Here is an 11,060-nt window from a genome sequence, read left to right as displayed (position 1 = left end):
CTCATTGTTCATCCAGAGAGGCAACATCGATCGGCTTTAGTTAGCAGCACTAGCAAAGGAATCGATCGCTTGGGTTCACTAACACATAGCCTGCAGTGCAATTGCTCGGGTTCAGTTAGAGCCCAATGCCTCGCTTGGGTTCAGTTAGAGCCAACGCCTCACACACACCCGCGTACGTGTACGAGAGAAACGCGCATCGCTCGGCCCCCGACCACCCACCGTAATAGGGAACTCCCCAATATTTTCCTCGCCCTCGCTTCTACCATGGTTTTTTCCGTCATGGACGACCCAAAGAATGTCATGCAGCTGCGTCTCCGGCCCGTCGAGGACGAAAAGCCCATTTTCTGTCATGATTTTTTGTCATAGAAGTAGGAGCCCACCACATCTATGATGATACCGGGTTTTGTCACGATTATCATCATAGAAGTGTCATATGTATGACAAATGTTTTTTCGTTCGGCCCAAAATGTCACAGATGTGTCTTCTTTTGTAGTGTTTCCACCGTTCCGTTTATCATCATGACATACATTACTATTGTCATATTGCCTTGCATGATCATGTAGTTTACATCGTATTTGTGGCAAAGCCACCATGCATAATCTTTTCATACATGTCACCCTTGATTCATCATCCCGGTACACCGCCGTAGGCATTCATATAGAAGTTATATCTTGTTCTAGCTTCGAGTTGTAAATATATAAGTGTGATGATCATCATTACTATAGCATTGTCCCTAAAGAAAAAAAAGGCCAAAAAGAAAAAAAATAAAGGCCAAAGAAAAAAAGAAAAAGAAAAAAAGGAAGGCCAAAAAATAAAAAAACGAAAGGCCAAAGAAAAAAAAGAAAAGAGAAAAGGGAAGAAAAATAAAAAAGGGGCAATGATACTATCTTTTTCCACACTTGTGCTTCAAAGTAGCACCATGTTCTTCATATAGCGAGTCTCATATGTTGTCACTTTCATATACTAGTGGGAATTTTTCATTATGGAACTTGGCTTGTACATTCCTACGATGGGCTTCCTCAAATGCCCTAGGTCTTCTTGAGCAAGGAAGTTGGATGCACACCCACTAGTTTCTTTTGTTGAGCTTTCATACATTTATAGCTCTAGTGCATCCGTTGCATGGCAATCCCTACTCCTCATGTTGACATCAATTGATGGGAATCTCCATAGCCCGTTGATTATCCTCGTCAATGTGAGACTTTCTCCTTTTTTTCTTCTCCACACAATCCCCATCATTATATTATATTCCACCCATAGTGCTATATCCATGGCTCATGCTCATGTATTGCGTGAAAGTTGAAAAAGTTTGAGATTATTTAAGTACGAAACAACTGCTTGGCTTGTCATCGGGGGTGTATAAGATGGGAGCATTTGTGTGTGATGAAAATGAAGCACAGCCTAACTATATGATTTTGTAGGGATAAACTTTCTTTAGCCATGTTATTTTGACAAGACATGATTGCTTTGATTAGTATGCTTGAAGAATTATTATTTCTTATGTGAATATGAATTTTTATTTTGAATCATTTGGATCTAAACATTCATGCCACAATAAATACATTGAGAATTATGCTAGGTAGCATTCCACATCAAAAATTCTATTTTTATCATTTACCTACTCGAGGACGAGCAGGAATTAAGCTTGGGGATGCTTGATACGTCTCCAACGTTGGTATAATTTTTTATTGTTCCATGCTATTATATTTCCTGTTTTGGATGTTTATGGGCTTTACTTTACACTTTTATATCATTTTTGGGACTAACCTACTAACCGGAGGCCCAGCCCGTATTGTTGTTTTTTTGCCTATTTCAGTATATCAAAGAAAAGGAATATCAAACGGAGTCCAAATGGAATGAAACCTTCGGGAGCGTGATTTTTGGAACAAACATGATCCAGAGGACTTGGAGTGCAAGTCAAGAAGCTCCCGAGGAGGCCACGAGGGTGGAGGGCGCCCCCCCTATAGGGCGTGCCCCCTGTCTCGTGGGCCCCTCGGGTGTCCACCGATGTACTTCTTCCTCCTATATATACCCATGTACCCCGAAACCATTAGGGGAGCCACCGAAGAAAAATTTCCGCCACCGTAACCTTATGTATCCACGAGATCCCATCTTGGGGCCATCGTCGGTGTTCTGCCGGAGGGGGAATCCACCATGGAGGGCTTCTACATCAACACCATAGCCCTTCCGATGAGTTGTGAGTAGTTTACCATAGACCCTCGGGTCCATAGTTATTAGCTAGATGGATTCTTCTCTCTTTTTGGATGTCAATACCATGTTCCCCCCTCTCTTGTGGAGATCTATTTGATGTAACTCTTTTTGCGGTGTGTTTGTCGAGATCCGATGAATTATGGGTTTATGATCAAGTTTATCTATGAGAAATATTTGAATCTCCTCTGAATTCTTTTATGTGGGATTGAGTTATCTTTGCAAGTCTCTTCGAATTATCGGTTTGGTTTGGCCTACTAGGTTGATCTTTCTTGCCATGGGAGAAGTGCTTAGCTTTGGGTTCAATCTTGCGGTGTCCTTTCCTAGTGACAGCAAGGGCTGCAAGGCACGTATTGTATTGTTGCCATCGAGGATAAAAAGATGGGGTTTATATCATATTGCATGAGTTTATCCCTCTACATCATGCCATCTTTCTTGAAGCATTACTCTGTTCTTATGAACTTAATACTCTAGATGCATGCTGGATAGCGGTCGATGTGTGGAGTAATAGTAGTAGATGCAGGCAGGAGTCGGTCTACTTTTCACGGATGTGATGCCTATATACACGATCATGCCTAGATAATCTCATAATTATTCGCTTGTCTATCTATTGCTTGACAGTAATTTGTTCACCCCACCGTAATACTTATGCTATCTTGAGAGAAGCTTCTAGTGAAACCTATGGACCCCGGGTCTATCTTTTATCATATACGCTTTCAATCTACCTTTATTTGCATCTTTACTTTTCCAATCTATCTCATAAAATACTAAAAATATATTTATCTTATCATATTATCTCTATCAGATCTCACTTTCGCAAGTGGTTGTGAAGGGATTGACAACCCCTTTATCGCGTTGGTTGCGAGTTCTTTGTTTGTTTGTGTAGGTGCGTGGGACTTGTGAGTAGCTTCCTACTGGATTGATACCTTGGTTCTAAAAAGCCGAGGGAAATACTTACGCTACTGTGCTGCATCACCCTTTCCTCTTCAAGGAAAACCAACGCAAGCTCAAGACATAGCATCCACCGCTTGTAAGCAAAAGTTTCTCCTCGTGCTGCGAGCCACCACGCACACATTGGCGAGGGAGAAGGCGTAGTAAGCAAGCTTCTCATCATTCTGTGAGTTGACGAGACGCATCAAAGTTATTTAGTACGCACTCTCTCCAAAAAAGGGCTGACCATATGTCATGGCTACCATCCTATGCTCCGTCGTTGAGTACGTGCACTATTCACGTGCCATCGAGGAGAAAAATATTGCATAGTAGGAGTAGGTGCCATCGAAGTGCACGACTCACTTACGCACTGCTTATCTGATTATCTCCATTTTCTTGCATGACACGTGCACCTTGATGCTAGATGTCTCGCGTGTTGGCAAAAGGATGAACAAAGCTCACATAAAAAAGAGAGTGGAAGAACATAGATTCCCGACGACCAAGAAGGAGCAAGGAACCTCGCGGTGGAGCGTCTGCAAGGAACCTTGCATGTTTTCCCCTATTTTTTGTTGCCTGCCCACCTATAAACGTATAAAAAAACATGAACTCTTCGCTAACCACTAGAGACAATACATCAGGATGTTAAGTTGAAGATATTTTATTAGTTTATATTGATAACCACGCAAGAAGCCACACATGTACAGGACGCATGCAGCCACACATGTACACACGCCGACGCACTAACTCATGTCGATCCAACTCATGCACAAATGCGCACAACATGGAGCACAAACACACTTACACAACACATGCATGCACACACACTCGGCCGCAGAATGCACGTGAATAACACATGCATGCGCACACACTCGGCTGCATGGAGGCGTGCGCCATCTGCGGCGACGTCCGGTTTGTTGTGCTATGGCAAAGCTCGCACAAAATGGCGCCTACACATCTCTTGCAGCACCTCTTTGCCGTCATTGCTTCAAAACTAGCCGGAGATGAAGACGACCTCGGCCTCGGCCTTAGAGCTAGCACCGATGGAAAAGCACGCACGCTGCATGCACATGAGCACGTACGGAGTGCCCACGACGTGGTGCGTCCCTAGTCTCCTCTACTCCTTTTTTGCACATTGTCTATGAAGGCAGATGCATACCTAATGATGATATGGGTGAGATCTTCTAGGACTCAAATGATGACGAGGAAAATTATGGGGGTGGGGGTCTCCAACAGTGTTCCTCGGCTCGCACCTCTTGCATCACGATGGTCGAGCTTGGAGTCATTCATCTAGTACACGTGGCATCTCAGATCTGGAGACAAGGTGACGTACACCGTAAAGGTTCACGGTCAAGAGGGTCAGGGCGGATGCGACCTCTCACTGCGTCTGCCATTTGAAGTGGCGTGCCGGCCCAGGGAGCCGCCCGCTGCACTCCCAGTTGTACCCGCCTCGTCGCCGCATTCAAAAACCTACATTTACTAGTATGTATACACGTGCAAGGCATGTCTTAATAAACAGAGTGATTTTGGTAAAAGGGAAAAGAAGTAATATAATATATTCAAAGAAAAATAAATTATAGTGATGTATAAATGCCGATATTAGTTCAATATTGTAAAAGCGGGAAGTATTATTCATGCCATAAAACTGTATGTTCATTTAACAAAAACTGCACGTTGCTTCACTTTTTCCACGTGTTCTTTTTTTGAGAAATGTCCACATTCTCCTAGTAAACCATCTCGACTGGGCTCCATCAAACCATCTGGTGGTCATGTGGCAACACATCCCATTGGAGCTAGTTATGGGCTTATTTTTTCTAGAAAGGGTACATGATTGTTCTAGAACACACGTGAGGTAGCAGCAGTGTACTGTTCATGCGAATCCTATTGATATTGGCCGTTGGATCTAGAAGATCAACGGTTATGATTGATGTTCTTAGTCCTACTTAAAATTTGTACACTATATAGATAGTATAGATATAGAAACCCGCATGGAATGCGAGAAACCAACTCCGGCCACACACATCCGTTCAGGAGCAGGACGCCGGCCAAGCTCCTCCTTCCACCATTTTGTCCACTCTTTCGGCGGCATCCAATGAGCAGGAAGAGCAGTTCTCCGGCATAAAAGCCTTTTGGGTGGCCTGCCGAGCCCGACAGCTTGCTTCTCCACCTACCTCGCCTAGCCCATCAGAGGCAGTTGCCGCATTAAGCCAGTGCGTGGTTTCGCAGCTGGCCTCTCCAATACAACTCGAGGAAGAGTGCCGACTTGCTCCACACCGACTTCTCGGGGAGCACGTCAGCACGGGCATCATCGTTTCCCTCGACGCTGCCACGTTGTACAATGCCTCCAGTGTCTGTGACTGCGCCATCTGCCGTCGATGCGCGCGTAGCCGCGACATGCAGGCAGAGAAAGAAGCTGTTGTGGATGTTGATGAGGTGATACGGCTACGCGGATGTGGACGAGGTGACGGGCAGCACATCCCCGCCCGCCGCCATCATTGAGGAAAAGTAGAACACGGGAGGCCGCCACCGATTGTATCCCATGAAGCCACCGCCGAGGTGACGCTGGCGAATAGAGCCGGTGTCTTCCTCGATTCTTCTTCTACCGGATGCTGGAGGAGGACAAAGAGATCGGGCGGCAACCATTTAGATTAGGTATTTTAATTCTACCAGGCTGGTTGTAATAGGAGTATTATAGGTAGTATCATGCATGCGAACTACTCCCTCCGTTCTTAAATATAGGAGTATTATAAGAGCATGGTTAATAGTATAGCCAGCTGATGGCTACATGACATTGCCACGTCATCTATAGCCAACCTTGTAGCCTTCAAGTATAATACTCCTATTTCAACATAGTTTTCAATGGTATAATTTTTGATAACATGCACAAACGTTTTGTTAGTTCAATCTATAGTCAAAATTTGACACAATATACAATGGGGACCGGTAAACCAGGACGGAGGAATCGATGCCACGTCAATGTACCCACTAGAAACAAGTTAGACTTGTTCGGTTCAACCGCCTCCCTAGGTGTTTGGAGAGGAATTTGCCAGCGCGAGGCGGTTCTATAGGTGGGCAGGCGGCTTAAAACAAGGGAAAACATGCGAACCAGCTAAGACAAGGGAAGGAAGCTTCTACATTTGCACAGGACATGGAATTCGCTATTGGGCGGCAACATGCGAGTAGATGTACACTCTTCACCGGACGGAGGGAGTAAGTCATCTTTGGTTGTGCACCGTGACCAAGGAGGGAAAAACAAGAGAACTCAATGTTTATTTGCTAATTAATAGCATTGCATGCAATGAACTAAACACTGCATGTCGTGTTTGGTAGTCTCGAGTCATTGAAAACATGCACGCCCACATCTCTTATTGGTTGATATGTAAAGAAACAAGAAACGAGGTGGGAGTTAATGCACCGCGCCTAAGGCTGCCCGTAATGGGAGTCTCATAAGTAGTATCATGCATGCAAACTAAGCAATGTTGATGAGGTGGCATAGAATTAAATGAAGAAAGAGATGGTTGAGTATCATATCATGATACCGTATCATATTAAATGATGTGCTACTTTGTGTCATGCATGGTAATAAATGTAGTCATCTATGATACGAACACATGATAGTAGGCATTATGGATGTAGTATCATACACTAGTATCATGTGCATGATACTAATACATGATACAATCCATTACAACCAGCCTAAGTGTTTTGGGATTATTTGGTTTTCGTAAAGTGACTTATACACCTAGACGGAGGGAGTACCTTGCTCATGCAAATATTAAATGCTTAGAGCCAACCTAAATAGCCAGTCTAAGAGCCAACCTATTATATGAGTATTTTTTATGATGAATCTAAGTGAGGTGGCATCTCCTTATAACCAAGAGCCGGCTACATTGGAGCACTCCAGCAAGGCCTAGAGGTTAATTTGAGAACAAGTACCTCGAGATTGATTTGACAGACATGACTTATAAGTTGACAGAGGTCATATGACCTTTTTTGGAAACATGTCGTAATGTAACGCGATAGACCTTCTTTCAAGTCAATTAGCATGTGTTCAAAAAATAAATATTATTAAAAAGTAACACAATAGACCTTTGATTAACATGTGTTCAAAAAAACAAAATTGTCAAAAAATACAAAACAGAGACCTTGATATTAACTAGATGGTATGGGTCACCCATCTCATGACTACTCCAGCCTCAACACAGTTAACTTGGGAGTTCTATTAGATGAGATATGGGTAGGGAAGTTGGTCCTTGCTGATATAGGATGCCTCTTCATATCATTTATGGCATACCTGGATGACCGCCTGGTGCCGCCCAATAGCCAATGCCACGTCCCCTGCAAATGTAGAAGCTTCCCTCCCTCATCTAGCTAGTTCGCGCGTTTTCCCCTGTTTTTGCCGCCTGCCCACCTATAGAACCACCTCGCGCTGGCCAATTCCTCTCCAAACACCTAGGGAGGTAGTTGAACCGAACAAGTATCACTTGTTTCTAGTGGGTACATTGACATGGCATCGAAAGGGTGTGATAGCTGACTCTTGCAAAATAATTAACTACCACGTTGGCATACATGAGCATTGGGCCCACTTGTCAGTGTGCTGGATGGAGGAAGGAACGCAAGGAAAAATGGAGCGTGGAAGGGTGCGAAGCAATTGGCTCACGTGTGATGACCACTGGAGCAATATATTCAGGTACTAAGTTAGAAAATTAGTGCAAACACGGCCGATTGTACTGTGAATAGGTGACCGTGCACTTGGCTCTTCGCCTCTTCCGAAAGTCGAACAATGATGATGGTACTACTGTAGATAGTGTACTACTAGTAAGCAAAGCTTCTCCTCATTTGCATGTAGACCGGACACATCAAAAGTAGTGCATTAGGCCCTATTTGGTTCATAAGTCCTAGGACTTTTTCTAGTCCCAACTAAAAAGTCACTAGTCCCTAAAAAGTCCCTCCTTGTTTATTTCTAGGGACTAAAAAGTCCCTAGTCCCTCCCTAGACGTTATTAAATGACATGTAAAAGACCATGTTACCCCTAGTATATAGAAAAATAACAACCAAACAACACCATGGGGGCGGGGCGGGGTAATGGGTGCAGGGAGGGGCATTGTTGGAGAAGTCCCAAAATAGACTCTGCTTGAGAGTCTTCTTCATTTAGTAGTAGCCCCTCCTGTTTGGTTAAAAAGTCTCTAAGAGGGACTTTTTCTAGTCCCTACACTAAAAAGTCCCTAAAAACAAACACCCCCTTAGTCTCCAAAAAGGGTTAACCATGTCCATGGCTACCATCCCGTGCTTCGTCATTCAGTGTGTGCTTCTTGTTGTTCTGCGAGTTGACGGGACACATCAAATTTAATATGTATTTAGTACTCTCTCCAAAAAGGGCCGACCATGTCCATGGCTACCATCCCGTGAACCGTCATTAAGTACGCGCACTATTCACGTGCCATCGAGGAGGAAAAATATTGCATAGTACTAGGTGCAGTTGTAGTGCATGACTCACTTACGCACTGCTTATCTGCATTTTCTTGCATGACATGTGCACCTCGATGCTAGATGTCCCTCGTGTTGGCAAAAGGATGAACAAAGCTCATGTCAAAAAAGAGTGGAAGAAGATAGATTCCCGACGACTGAGAAGGAGCAAGGAACCTCGTGGTGGAGCGTCTGCACTCATAATATTTTATATTATTTAGCGATATAAAATCAACCAATCATCTCCACAGCAGATCGAAAGAGTACGAAACACGGCAGCCCAGTGTAGTTATATCATATTGTACATGGCCAACTCACGTGAGGGAGTCCTGGATTAGGGGGTGTCTGGATGGCCGGACTATGACCTTTGGCCGGACTCCCGGACTATGTAGATACAAGATTGAAGACTTCGTCCCGTGTCCGGATAGGACTTTCCTTGGCGTGGAAGGCAAGCTTGGCGATACGATATGTAGATCTCCTCCCATTGTAACCGACTCTGTGTAACCCTAGCCCTCTCCGGTGTCTATATAAACCGAAGAGGTTTAGTCCGTAGGACGAACAACAATCATACCATAGGCTAGCTTCTAGAGTTTAGCCTCTCTGATATCGTGGTAGATCTACTCTTGTACTACCCATATCATCAATATTAATCAAGCAGGAGTAGGGTTTTACCTCCATCGAGAGGGCCCGAACCTGGGTAAAAACATCGTGTCCCTTGTCTCCTGTTGCCATCCGCCTAGACGCATAGTTCGGGACCCCCTACCCGAGATCCGCCGGTTTTGACACCGACATTGGTGCTTTCATTGAGAGTTCCTCTGTGTCGTCACCTTTATGCCCGATGGCTTCTTCGATCATCAACCACGATGCGATCCAGGGTGAGACTTTTCTCCCTGGACAGATCTTCGTATTCGGTGGCTTTGCATTGCAGGCCAATTCACTTGGCCATCTGGAGCAGATCGAAAGCTAAGCCCCTGGCCATCAGGTCAGATTTGGAAGTTTAAACTACACGGCTGACATCCACGGAGACTTGATCTTCGACGGATTCGAGCCACAACTGAGCGCGCCGCACTGTCATGATGGGCATGATCTAGCTCTGCCGCCGGACAATGCCCAGAGCGCCGCTCAGGTGTCCGCTCCGACCCTTAGCTCGGAGCCGACTGTGCCGGTCGAGGACGGGTGGCTAGACGCCGCCTCGGGGGCTGAAATCTCTACGGCGATCGAGCCGAACACCAATCTTGTCCTTCGCGGAGCTCGTGACTCCAAGGTGTCGGACTCCTTTCCGGACTCCGAATATTCCGCACCCCTCCCGATCGAACCCAATTGGGCTCCGATCATGGAGTTCACCGCCGCGGACATCTTTCAACACTCGCCCTTTGGCGACATCCTGAATTCACTAAAGTCTCTCTCTTTATCAGGAGAGCCCTGGCCGGACTATGGTCAGCAAGGTTGGGATGTGGACGACGAAGAAATTCAAAACCCACCCACCACCCACTTCGTAGCCACTGTCGACGATTTAACCGACATGCTCGACTTCGACTCCGAACACATCGACGGTATGGATGCTGATGAAGGAGACGACCATGAACCAGCGCCTATAGGGTACTGGAAATCCACCTCGTCATACGACATATACATGGTGGACACCCAAAAGAAGGGGATGGCGATGGAACAACGGAGGATGACCCTTCCAAGAAACAGCCTGAGCGCCGGCGTTAGCGGCACCGCTCTAAATCTCGCCAAAGCAAAAACGGCGAGTCCGGCACTGGAGACAATAACACCCCGGACAATGCCGAAGACAACCCCCTCCAGCAGGATTCAGCGCAGGAGGATGGAGAAGCCAGCCCTCATGAGAGAGCGGCATACAGAGAGCTCGAGGACAATAATTACATGCCTCCCTCCGAAGACGAAGCAAGCCTCGACGATGATGAATTTGTCGTGCCTGAGGACCACGTCGAACAAGAGCGTTTCAAATGCAGGCTCATGGCCACGACAAGTAGCCTCAAGAGAAAACAGTAGCAGCTTAGAGCTGAGCAAGACTTGCTAGCCGACAGATGGACGGAACTCCTCGCTGCCGAAGAGTACAAACTTGAACGCCCCTCCAAGAGCTACCCAAAGCACAGACTGCTACCCCAACTAGAGGAGGAAGCAACTAAACCTACATCACTAGCGTCTGATGTGACCGATCGGCCACCCCGTGGCCGCGACAGAGAGGCCTTTCTGCCCTCAACTCAAGCCGCACCCCGGCGCCGCTCAAAAAGTACCAAGGCACGGGGACACACGCCAGACTTGCGGTACATATTGGAGGGCAAGGCAAGGCAAACAAGATCGATCTACGGATTGGGTTAGCGCCCCATGACACGTGACGATAATCGTCACACCGGATATGGCAAATACGGCCAGGCCGAACACAACAGACAAAGCTCGTCCGAGCTACGTCGTGATATAGCCCAGTATAGAGGCGC

This window comes from Triticum dicoccoides, chromosome 7B (assembly GCF_002162155.2).
Source record: "Triticum dicoccoides isolate Atlit2015 ecotype Zavitan chromosome 7B, WEW_v2.0, whole genome shotgun sequence".
Classification (NCBI taxonomy): domain Eukaryota; kingdom Viridiplantae; phylum Streptophyta; class Magnoliopsida; order Poales; family Poaceae; genus Triticum; species Triticum dicoccoides.
Note: the sequence above shows the minus strand (reverse complement) of the source record.